Source organism: Dreissena polymorpha, chromosome 3, assembly GCF_020536995.1.
Source record: "Dreissena polymorpha isolate Duluth1 chromosome 3, UMN_Dpol_1.0, whole genome shotgun sequence".
Lineage (NCBI taxonomy): Eukaryota > Metazoa > Mollusca > Bivalvia > Myida > Dreissenidae > Dreissena > Dreissena polymorpha.
This window is the reverse complement of record NC_068357.1, coordinates 109966268-109979029: the sequence shown is the minus strand read 5'-3', so window position 1 is coordinate 109979029 and position 12762 is coordinate 109966268. Positions and strand designations below refer to the sequence as shown.

The 12762-nt window shown below is 36.1% G+C and overlaps 1 non-coding gene across 1 annotated transcript; it reads right to left on the bottom strand.

Moving 5' to 3' along the window:
* Nucleotides 1–2596: 2596 nt before the first annotated feature.
* Nucleotides 2597–2686, bottom strand: Trnaf-gaa (transfer RNA phenylalanine (anticodon GAA)). The gene is given in 2 exon segments: nt 2597–2632; nt 2650–2686. It is a non-coding gene; the product is annotated as a tRNA-Phe (tRNA).
* Nucleotides 2687–12762: the final 10076 nt, after the last annotated feature.

Here is a 12762-nt window from a genome sequence, read left to right as displayed (position 1 = left end):
TAATACAAATAAACACATATTCACAAAAACATATATCGGTTATTATAAACACATCCCAAGGCCTCGCTGTGACGTCATCAATATCGGTGCACGATCTTATAGGGTAATTCTGTGAGACGCAGACTACGATGTACATGAATGTTTAAAGATACGTAACTCCATTTTTATTATCTGTCAACCAACATATTTCACTCGTTATTTGTTAAACAAAAGATAAATCATAAAGTATATATCAAGTTTAGTTATTGTCTAATGATTTTTCATGAAAGATATGCCTTTGAAGTTTAAGGTGCACGAACTTAAAGGTTTAGAGGCTAATATATGACATGTAAAATCATAGGGTGCTCCTCTACTTATAAGGTTGTTGTTTTTTTCAAATCATTCCCATGCTTTCAAAATATGCATTGCTTAAGGATGTGGGGGTAAAATCTAAAATGTATATTCTGTATGTGACGTACGATTATGGTTCCTTATATAGATTGGTCAGGTAATCCCCCTTGGTAATTACATCACTATTCCTAATGACACAGGTGAGCCATCTAGGGCCATATTGGCCATCTTGTTCCACTAAAGAATATAAAGTCCCCTGAAGCTTTTTATTTCAACTTCTCTTCGTGGATCACGCTAAAACGTGAATGGCCTTAATGAATGTGTAGATGATTTCAAGGAAAATATTTTTTGCTGCAATGAGTTTGGCAAAATGTTAACACTGTGTATGTCGTAAGCTCTACTTAGCATATGGTGCTCACGGGGAGCCTTAAAAATACCATTATGTCCGTCATTCGGTGCATTGGTGTGTGCGTATGTTAAGTTTGTAATGACTTTTTTTCAAACTACTGGGCAGATTGTAACAGAACTTTACGAGAATGAGCCTTGGGTGATTCTCTTTCAAACTGTCACTATTCGTTCTGGTCAGTTGCATATTTTGGTCAATGGGGCTAACAAGAGATTTAAAAAATAATACATAAAAATCTTCTCTGAAAACCCAAAGGGTCAGGGGGTTAATATTTGGTTTGTAAATCATGCACCTGGAGTCTAAACTGGCCATGATACAGATGTCACAAAAATTTATACAAGATAAGTATTGATGCCTCGGGAATTTCAGTGTAAAACGCACTCAATGAAGTTACATGGAACGATTTTTTTGTCTACTGTAAATATTAATATATTGGCCGATTATTTTAAACAAAATAGGAAAAGATACTGGTATAACCATTATATTGTATATGATTTTGTGTTATAACCCCCAAATAACCATTATTTATAATGTTGTGTTATAACCCCCAAATAACCCTTATCTATAATTGTGTGTTATAACACCCAAATATTTCATAGTTCATTTTATTTACATTGGTTTCTTTTTTTGTTACTGGTATCCGTGTGCAGTTTTCATTTATGGAATAGAACTGTGTAGGTTTTAAAAAAATCTGCTTCATCTTGTAAGCGTTATTTCATATTTTTCTCAACTTCAAGGGGAGATGATTCTGAACATATTCTTACGTTGCTCATTTACGATAGGGGTTGAGTACTTATTGATATGAAAACACTGTAAAAGTTTGAAAAAAAATGAATGAAACCTGTAAATTGTATAAAGAAGCTGCATTTCACAATACTTCGAAATTCAGTAAAAGATCATAATAGATTTATTGGTCCGATATTCATCATTTTCAATAGGGTTTGAGTAATACTGATATAAAAACACTTAACAAGGTTGGAAAGATTCAGACGAAAGTTGTGAAATCTTTTAAACAGGTGGAAATTGTTTATTTTGTCAAATTTAATAGAAAAAAATCTGGACTTATTGTCCCGATGTTTCTCATTTTAAATGAGGTTAAAATGCTCATTGATATGAAAACACTCTAAGTTTGGAAAGAATCTCATGAAAGCTGCTGACATAATCACCTAACCAAGCAGTTTTTCACTTTTATTTTTAAATTCAAAGAGACATAATTCTGGACATATGGTCCGATATTGCTCATATAGAGTTTGGGTTGGGTCCTCATTGATAAAAAAAACTGTGAAAGTTTGGGAAAAATCGGATTAAAATTTTGGACTTCGAACAAGGTTTTCAAAATTTCTCAATTATAAGGAAGATTACTATGGACGTAAAGGTCGGATAATGCTAAAGTGCCCATACCACCTGGATAGTAATAGGTGTCGCGCTTCGCGCTCTATATGTGGTTCTTAAAAAAAAAGAAGTGCTTGACTCTAGGGAAACGGGTTGCTGGGACACAGCTCCTCCTTGATAAGCGGCTGCTTTCTTTATCGCAACTCATTGTTACAATCAATAATACGTGTCGCGCTTCGCGCTCTATATGTGGTAGGGATAGGCCTATGATAGACAACCATAAAATACATGGATAATAGATGTGTTGTTTGTATTTATTTGTTAATATAAAAGCACGTGTATTTTTTATAAGATATTTAAGTGATGTAAGAAATTTTAATTAACGTTGTCACCACGTTGCATCCATTAATTTTAATAAAAATGTCCAATTGTAGTAAAATGGATTTAAAATGTTTACATAACATCAAAGCTTTATTATATTTATTAACCTGACTGAAAAAATTGTCAGCCGCCGAACTGTTCCGTTCGTGCCGGAACCCGGGATTGAACCAGGGGCCTTTAGATGACTGTTGCGTAAACAACTTCAGTCTAACGCTCTCCCAACTGAGCTATTCCGGCTGACATTCACTTATGTACTGCTATTTGGTGAAGTTGTGTATAGCGATCGTTATTATATGTCTATTAATAAACTAATACAGTGTACGTTTTCGTACCACTACGCCTTCCAATAAATTTGCTTGCGCGATAGGTCATCAAATATCGTACTACATTGATTCTCCACTAAATTAGCAAATAAGAAAAACCGCAAAATAAATATATTTTGATTATGTTTTGTTTTTATACAAAACATCATTTGTTTTTATACAAAACCAGAAAGTTTCGCGTATTTGCCCAGTCCCTGTGATCTTTCCCCTGTGATCAGTTGTGCATCAGTTATTAATTAAAATAATTAGCTTTGCATTATTGGCAATACATTTTGTAATAAATGTAATAGGCACAAGTGCAGTACTTATTCACACTAATTTACACAAAAAATCACCACTTTGCAAGATATTCTTAAAACAAAAATATATAGATTGATCCGTAAAATAACTTCTCCTCACATAAGCGAAAAACAATGCACTACATACTAGTCGCCGCCCTCCAGGGCGACACCAATAACATTTTGTGTGTATTATCTTATGGTGGTCCTCTAAACGTTGTTGTTTTTTTTTCAAATGGTTCCCGTAAAAATTTGGCCGGCCTGGGGGTTATTAGTGTTCTTGTATTGATATAGTAAAAACTTAAAATATATTTTCTCTGAAACCACAAAAGTTAGAGGTTTATTATTTGGTGTGTAAGTTTGCATGGTGGTCCTCTACCACGCTTATACAAATCATGCTCCTTGGGTCAAAATCAGCCTTACTCTATGGGTTACTTGTTTTCCTTATGTATATGTATCTGGTGACCTTAAAAACATCTCTGAAACTGCAAGACCCATAGGTTTGTTATTTGACATGTAATGTAATGATGTAATTTTCCTCCAAAAAGTATGTTTTAATAAAGCCCTAGAGTCAAAACTAGCCACGCCCCGGGAGTCAAATAATTTATACAATGTTATTTAAAAAATTACTTTAAAAATCTTATTCTCTGAAACCACAAGGGTTAGAGATTTTTCCGCTTTATACTTTTAAGTCTCAAATTGTGTGATTTCATATGCTCTTGTACAACATGGTTGATTTTTAACTGCTCAAACGTTCATGCATGAATGTGTCATCATCATCATCATCATTTACATGACAAGTCTGGCCGTTCGGGGGAAACGAAGGATGCTGACAAAGAGATCCTCTTCAGGTCAGGTCGGTCGTGTTCTCCTGTGAGAAACTCATCCATGAAAGGGATATCCACATTCGTTCACATTGTCAATCCAGCTTTTCTTCTGATGGATTTGGCGTCTTTCAAGGTAAGTTGTGGATGGTGACGTGTCCAAACCAACCAGCTGTCGTCGTTTGACCGTCACCAGAAGGGGCTCGTGTGAGCCTACAAGTGCTGCTGTAACGTTCCATGTATGAGATGTTCAGCAGTCTTCGGAAGAGTTTGAGTTCAAATGCCTTTAGCCTGCTTTATTTGTCCACGAAGCACCCGGGTCGGCAGCCGTACAGCAGGATGGAGACTAGGCGGTGCTTGAAGAGCCTCTACTTGGTGGGGAAGCTGATGGAGCTACTTGTCCATTTTTCAGTCTTGCCATCGCTGCTTTCGCCATGGCAATTCTTTTTCAGACCTCAGAGGTACTGGTGCCATCATTGGACAGGTTGTTCCCAAGCACTTGAAACTGGTCACCGCTTCAAGTTTCTTACTGTTCTTGGTGATATATGTACTAGTTTATTTGTTGCCCTTCATCATGATCTTCGATTTCTCCATGTCGACATCAATTTGAATGCTCCTGCTCTTTCATAGAATCTGTTGGCAAGGTATGGAATTCACTGCCAGTGCCACCAATGAGGTCCATTTCATTAAAGAATCTCAAGTTAGAGATGGGTCTTCTACCAATGGAGATAAATGTGAGATGGTCTTTTAGGGTCTCCTGCATTATCTTCTCAAGGAAAATATTGAACAGGACTAGGGAGAGCAGACATTCCTGTGGGACGCCCACTAATGTCGTGAATAATTCACCCATCTGGCCATCGAGAAGTAGATCGCTGTTTGCGTTTCTGTAGAGTTCTTGGATGACTTGCACTAGCCGTTCTTCAATTGTGAACCCTCAGAACCTGCCATATGCCATCATTTCACACGCGCTTGAAAGCTTTCTTAAAGTCGATTAAGTTGTGAATGAGCTCACGTTTGTGTTGCATATGATTCTCAATGATACCTCTGCAGTTAAAGGTCTGTTCCACTGTGCTATGTCAAGCTCTGAATCCTGCCTGCTCTTCCGCCATAAGTTCCTGTGCCTTTTATTTTTAATTGCTTGAGGATAATGCCTAGCATGACTTTGTTGGGATGACTAATGTGGATGATGGTGCGGTAATTCTGGAATGGCTTTTGGTTGCCGTTGTTCGGTGGTAGCGAGATGGCCAAAGACTGGGTAAACTCGTTGAACCACTCCTCATCCCAGATCTTCTGGCATAGTACCGTCATTGCTGCAATTGTTGCACCTCTTCCTCGCTTAATCAGATGAAAAAGGCCAAGGAGATGTGGATTGAAGAGCAATGCAACAACAAGATGACAATAGGCAGCAGTAAGAATTCCTACAGCCTTCAAGACCCACACGAACACTAGTCAGCCTAAGGCCAGTACTATAGCAGACGCTATAATATCCTAACCGAGCGTAATGCAGTCCAGACTAGGTGAACTGAATACTGCAGCGACCACTTAAACTACCCGCTTTGACAAGACCGCTGTCTCTTTCAGAACGATCCCAGACCAGAAGCGGATTGCGACAGTCCGTGCTTACTAAAGGCAGAGATTGCCGAGAAAGTGCGCAGTATGGAAGCAGGGAAATATCCGGGAGTAAACAACTTCCCCTTTGAGCTTATCAAGCACGGAGGAGAGGCCTAATGTGTAAATTATCTTAAAGAAACAACTTTTGATGTGTTGATTATTACCATAATTATGTCTTTTTATCTGTTTTTTTTCACTAAAAAATATATATTCTCAAAAATGTGTGTTATAAGGCGTGTTATCCCCTTTTACTACTGTGTAAATCTTGCCGAAACTTTAACAGTTTAATAACATCAATGTGTTTATGATGGTAAGAACGGAATTTTGACACCGACCAACTTTTGCTGAGTTACGACCCTATGTATTTTTTGCCATTTGTAGAATACAATATTGGATTTTTGTATGTCGAAACACATGCTATGTGTATGTTACACATTTCTAGTTTCTTTCGTAGAATGTATCATAATTATAAAAATATTTCCTTTTAACGTGTGTACTCAACTCTTCTTTAAATGCGTAGAAATTTTTACCAAACATTAACAGCTGAAGATCCATTTATTTTTTTATATACTTCTTTAAATGTGTAATATTTGTTCAAGTATAAAGTATATTAAGCTGATTTTTGTAGATAATATTATTTATGTTATTATAACATTTTTCTGTGTCCAAAAATGCTGGGCATCAGTGTCTGTCGTTTATTAAGTTCTGTATGATATGGACTAAAAAACACATACTTGAGAGTATTGTAGAATCACTTGAATGGGTTCTTTTTCTTAATTAATTGTTTGTTTTCTTGATTTGCTTTTTCACATTTGTTTTCACATTTTTTCTTAGGAGTTTTATAATTTAGAATTCAGCCTTACGTGCAATATATCGTTTACATATCTTTTACATGGAATATTAAAGCTAGATATTATTAAATCTATAAAAACTTTCAGTTGGACATTTTTTAGGATCTATTAAGAAACCCTTTAAAATAATTAAATCTTCAGACTGGAGGAGGATGTTTTGTAGATATTGTTTAAGTGGTTCAATACAAAGGCATGTATGCACATTTCAACCACGTAATAGTGTCCGCCTTAACAAGGAAGATAAGGGTGGATAGTCTACATGTGTATACATAGTTAGGAATGGTCATCTGACGCTTTGTGATTTCTAGACACACTCAAATTAACAATACCATTGTTGTGACGATGTACTTAAAGAATTATTGTTTTGTTTGAAAACCCATCAATGTTTAAGAGTGTTTTCTGGAAGATTTAATTTATGCACTTATAATACAATTTGAAACAGTCCCAACAAGATGCTATGCAAAGTATTTGTAATTGACTGATATTTTAGTCATAAACTACAGTGTATTAGAATATATCAATTTGCCTTGTCATCTCTAACCCATCATGACATTATTGTACTTGCGAATTACTGCATATACAATTGATATCAATATTTTTAATGCTTGCCATACAACAATATAAGCAATAATTTCCACTTTGCCATATAAAATTTACTTGGCTTGCAAATGCATGTTTACAATTCATCTGCAATGTACATTATCATTATAAACTTTGCTTAAATTAGCTCTAGTTCTACCACCATTCGCAACCTGTTTTCTGTAGAGAATGAAGTAAATGAAAGAAAAGTTATCATGCGATAAATCGTGTTATTATTCTACAATAAATCATGTTATTCTGCAAAAAGTCATAGTGGTTTTCTGCAATTAATCATGGGGTGATTTTTGCAATCAAAGCCTATAGATGTTGCATGTTGTTTCCTTCTTATATTGTCATGGGATCGCCATTTTGACGCAAGTTAACAAATCTAACATATATTTTACAAAAATAGTGATTGCATTCTATTACTAACTAACATTTTGAGTTAAAAATGTTAAAACGGCAATTGTTTTATTTTTTTAAATAAAATGTTTTTACTGATTTTTATTCTGATTTTGCAAATTGTGTTTCTTACTCAGATAACGTGTTATTCTTGTTTTAGATTAATTATAATCGTTTAGGATTAAAATTTTGAAAGTGGTGAAACCGGTATAGTAACGTAAGCTTGGCTTATAAACAACACACTTGCATTTTAAAATAAGTAAATGAAATTATCAAAACTCGAGGTTCTATTTTAGGAAAGAATTATTTAAAAAAAAATTAGCATGGGACGTGAATAAAGATTTGTTCAAATCTGCAGTCGCTTGAAGAAATCATCAAAGTTATATTTAAAACATGCACTCTAAACGGAAATGGATTGAATTAGACTAAGGATCATTTGACGAAAGTGAAGGACACGAGTAATATAGTGATGACCGAAAGCAAGAAAAGTGCAACAATTAAGAATCTACATATTATTCTAATCCATTTTAAACTGTAAATGTTGTTTCAAGTGTGATCCATTCGATCCATTCGTTTGACCATCAATTTAAATGTATTTTTAATGAAATGCATTAAAAGTTCATAATATTGTAAATATTCATGATTTGTAGGGAATCCTATGCAAATGAGACATAGCACAATTGAAGACAAAGGTTTTAAACACAGAATAAAATATGCTTACAACCTGACTTAGCGGCCACCTAAGAACAACGGTCACCCGTATACAGCGGTCAGGCTGGATTCCCAACTTCGAAAATCCTTCCTTTTTACACCTAATAATAACGGTCACATGTTTATAACGGCCAATGGCCAGTATATTTAAGTCACAAAGCCATTTCTCACCTGTGTATAGCGGTCACGAGTCCATCGTTTCGAGATGCGAAAAGTAAACACTCGAATCTATCTACGCTTAATCAGGTTGGACTGTATATCTGATATATGTTTCTGGTATATCTACCTACAATTAACGTACATCTTATGTGTATCTCACGTATATATCTCGCATATCTCACATCTATATCACGAGCAGGGGGTTACATTTGCGAGCACAACTTCCTGCTGACCGAGTGCCCAGCACGGACCGTAGTCGAAACCAGTAACCGGAACTTCACTTCCACCGACGATGCGCTGACAGTTATCTTCTCGTCTGACGCCTACATAGTGCGCATTGGGTTTATAATAAAGAACGTGGAAGTGATTGGGGAGATGACGACGACGGAGGCAATAACAATTACTACGACAGCGGCATCGTCTTCGTCCACGACTTCCTTTGCGACCACAACTTTCGAAACGACGAGTTCACCGTCTGCATGTTGCGCATGCACATCAATGCCTGAGGAAACGACAACGACCACAGCCTCAACTATGACTTCTCCTACTTCAACACCTTACACAACTACAACTGTTATCAGCACCACTGTAATGTATTATGGAAACTGCACGTGTCCGTCCACGCCTAAATCGTGAACTACCGCCCGTGAATCCACCACCGACATCGTACTGTCCGGGCAAACATCATCTCAGGACAGGCGGAGGCTGACTCGCTTTTATGTAATCGCGGAATCAATGTGTGAAGTTAGCTATAATGAAATGCGAGTTAAACAAGCACCATTTTGCATATTTATCTTATATATGTATTATTATCATTATTATTATTTTTATTATTATTATTATTATTATTATTATTATTATTATTATTATTATTATTATTATTATTATTGAATTTGTATGAGGTTCATTGCGTAATAATAATAATAATATAATAAGACGTCTGGTTATAATGGCCTTTTAAGTTGTTCAAACAAAAGATAATGAAAACAATGTGATGTATTCTAGATTCGGACATGTATCTACTCGCCGGCTGTGTCGTTGGCGGGGTAGTTGTCGGCGCCGGCACCATCGGCATTTTGTTGGCTGTCAATGCCCGACGGGTTGTACTTATATTTACGTCAATCGTCGCTGACATCAGGATCCCACCGGAACCACATGCTGTCGCCGATACACCTGGGTCTAGCAAGAGTGCCCCTGTCGGTAAGACTTCCGGCAAGGTCGGCGCCATGGGGAGAAACCCCGCTGTAATTCCCGATAAAGCGTTGACCCCTAGCATGCAATCAAAGACTAATCTCATTAACTCTTGTATGATAAATTTACTGACGAACCTTGTTTTGTAAACGCATGACTGGATATATTGCAGTATTTGTTATTAGAACCTATGATCAAACTGTTTTAGTAGTTGTAATTCTCTTTCATTGATAATTGTTTATTTACATTTTTAAGGTAGATATTGTAAAGACGTAACAAATGTTATGTGTCCTTTTACGCGACCGACACTTATGTTGCATGCCTATACTAACATTTTTTTCTTTTCTTTTTATTCCGTAAATCCCTCATGTTCGCTAATTAACTTTAAAATAAAAATAAAGAAATGTTGCATAAGATAGTTATTATTAGTATTCCTGTCGTCAAACATGTTCAGTAAAGTGGGAAATAAATCGTGTATAGTAAAAAAAAACGAAAAGAAATTAAGCCGACTTACCCATGTATACATGTACAGAATCACCTAAAAGTCGCTTACGATTTCTGATTATAAGACGCATTATTAATCGTCTTTGTGCAGTTTGTGTGTGTGTCGCTTTAATATCCAGTATATGCCCGTATACAATGGACTCTATTAAGACTCCTATCATTATTGCTCACAATATTAACAGGTTTGTTTCAAATCTGTGGGTTTAATCTTTAATTATTAAAGGGACCTTTTCACAGATTTTGGCATGTATTGAACTTTCTTTGCATTAAATTTCTTTGCCATTAAATGCTTTAACTTCATAAACGTAAACATTGGAACTAAATAGCACCAGTAAAAATCAAAAATACAATTTAAAAAAAAAGTAATTCTCAAATGGGCTCGAACCAGTGAGCCTTGTAGTAAAAGTCTAGCATTTAAACCACTCGGCCATCTGTGCTCACGTAGAGCATTTAATGTATTTTACACTTTACATGTATATAAGCAATCCTCGTAATGTCAAAAATATAACGATAACATCATAACTGTTCAATTTATTCAATCGTTTCGCGTTTGTTACGCTTAATAATTTTCAGGTTTTTAAATAGTGAAAAGATGAATATAATAGATAAGGTCGCTTTTAGGCTTTACTCATTCTCGCCCCTGGCGGCTGATTACTGCAATACCGATCTGGTGGCAGACGGGTTTAGAGTACCGGGTATGATAACACGACAACACACCACGACGACACATATACGCGGAGAGACGACAATTACATGTATGTAAACGTTACGACATTTGACGTTTGTTTGTGTTGGCAACTTTCAAACTCGCTAATACGGAAGCTCGACAAATAAGACGCTCATCTGGTTAATCGTTCGGGCGTTCGGGCGTGTTTAAAAGTTCAGCACACAGACACGCGACAACAACAATTGTGCCGCCAACACGCCAATTATGACATGTGTCGTTGGTTTGTGCTGGTGACTTTTAAGGGCGCCAAACGATACAACACACGATAATCATGAATCAACCACCATATTCCTGCATACTTGATTTAAATTCACATACACAAGTATACAGCTCTTTTGGCGTCTGTTCAGGGACTACAGAAGTATTAATTCGGAGCAGGCGATTAACAAATACTATGTTATACATAACAAAGACCGCGATGTACACGGCGTCTATGGAAAATATTTTTTATAATTGTTATAATTACTTTGCGGTAAATATCCCATAGCAACCATAAATACTCATTAATTTTAATACGACTATGAGTTCAAAAACACTTAAAATTGAGCGACACGCTAAAACTGGGATACTACGACGGCATAAAGGTGACATAGGAAATATTTTATTTAACTATTTTTATGACGTGCGCACGTCATAGTTATGACGTGCGCACGTCAATGCTTTGATGTGCGCACGTCATAACTATGGCGTGCGCACGTCATAGCTATCGCGATCGCACGTCATAGCTATCGCGTGCGAACGTCATAGCTATCGCGTGCGCACGTCATATCTATCGCGTGCGCACGCCATAGCTATGGCGTGCGCACGTCATAGCTGACCATAGTTCTGGCTACCATAACTTTAAATGTCGCTTTTTATGATTTTTTACTGGCGCGACTTTATAGTTATGGACCAACCCCATTGGGAAAGTCAACCAGAAATTCCCGAAAAGTTGACAGTTAATAAATACCGGTCCAAAACAGCTTTTAAATGCAGTTATTGTCCCAAATCAACCACTTGATCGGAAAGATTGACATTTTTTACATTTAACTGATATAATCTTTCACAAAATACCATCTTAAACATTTAAAATTTATCTATTCTGCTTTTACATATCGAGAAAAACAGCGATGTGTCAGACTTACTTGAAATGCGAATCTCCCGAGATTTCACGGTCATATGACGTTATTTCTATTTTTAGTAACATACCATGTGCTCAAGTGTTTTCAAATTCAGAATGACATTTCCCGGTATTTTAGATTATTCTCGCTTGTTTTGTACACAAATTGTAGTGTAAATACAAACTCAAAGTAAATATTATTTAAAACTACCGGATTCACACTGAAATTAATCTTATAATCCACCAGACGTAAGTTGTTTATCACAAATAATAGATTTCAGAAAACGAAAGTAATGTTTACAATTTCAGCAAATAATGTCAAGGTCGATCTGAAAGTATCGAAATGAAAACTCGTCACGTGACAAAGCGACAATGGCGTCAAAATTGTGAATTTAAGACTGATGAGAGTTATTTTCGTATATTGTAAGATGCATTTGAAACTTTTGAACCTTAAAATAATCCTCGATGCAGTATTTTATATTCATTCACCAATATATGTAGAAATGTATCCAAGAAAATGAGCTTTTTTTTATTTATAGCGTGACATAAATATGTTATGACTCTGGTTGACTTTCGATACGGGGTTAGCTTCAGCGTACAGGTCTGTCAATACTATGTAAACTGTACGCTGAAGTTTCTTTAGCTAAGCTGACCAATGATAATACGCATCAGATCAGCCATTTATTATTAAAAAAAATGGAAATACTATATGATTTTTTTGAAAAGGGTTTGAAAAACTGGGAAATTTAGTTATGACGTGCGCACGTCATAGAGACTGTTAAATAAAATATTGCCTGTGCCCCCTTTATGCCACTCTATGACGTGCGCACGTCATAGCTATGACGTGCGCACGTCATAGAGACTGTTAAATAAAATATTGCCTATGTCCCCGTTATGCCACCGTAGGTATACACATGAACAGGCAACAAAAGACATATCTCGAAAATGACTAACGATCCTTGGCAATGACATATAATAATCGAAAAAGGCCAGCGACTTAAGGCAATGACCGAAGCAAAACACGGGATCCGTAAAAATATTGTATGTTGTATGC